The sequence below is a fragment of the Sus scrofa genome, chromosome X (genome assembly GCF_000003025.6).
Source record: "Sus scrofa isolate TJ Tabasco breed Duroc chromosome X, Sscrofa11.1, whole genome shotgun sequence".
Taxonomy (NCBI): domain Eukaryota; kingdom Metazoa; phylum Chordata; class Mammalia; order Artiodactyla; family Suidae; genus Sus; species Sus scrofa.
The window spans coordinates 92,572,366-92,572,912 of record NC_010461.5 but is presented as its reverse complement, the minus strand read 5'-3'; positions in this window follow the sequence as shown (position 1 = coordinate 92,572,912).

Below are 547 nucleotides of genomic sequence, written 5' to 3'. Positions count from 1 at the left end.
ACTTCAGCTTTAACAGCTGATGTCACCATGTTGGTGTCAACCAGCTCAAAATCAGCCTCAGGAATAATTTCAAATTCCAGCTCTCTCCAGTAGCAAACTTATCTACAGCTCCCCTCAACTCGTCATTTTCCTTCAGTCTCTGAAGATAAGGCATCCCTCTTGCAGATCAAGATCAACCCCACCATCTACCTTTCCTCTGGACTTCACCCTTATCTCCTCGAGCACTTTGTTCCACCCATGAAATCTCTTCTTTCCCTTATCTGCAAGCTCTCTTCTCCTCAGTTCCTCCTTCCCCTCTAATTAAAGTGCTCGGGCTGCAGGTTCACCTCTTGCCTCACAAACTAGGGCATAGGTGGGGAAGAAGCCAAGTTTCGGAAACCAATAGAACAAGGAAAGTGTCTGAAGGCAGAGCCTCCATGATTGGAGTTTGGAGTGGAGGAGAAAGAGGCCAGCCACTTGGCTGTTTCCTACCTCAAGCCTCAGTTGCTCTGGAAACTGGGGTGGGGCTGAGTCCTTGGGATAGATCCCTGGGCCCAGCTGGTGGAGG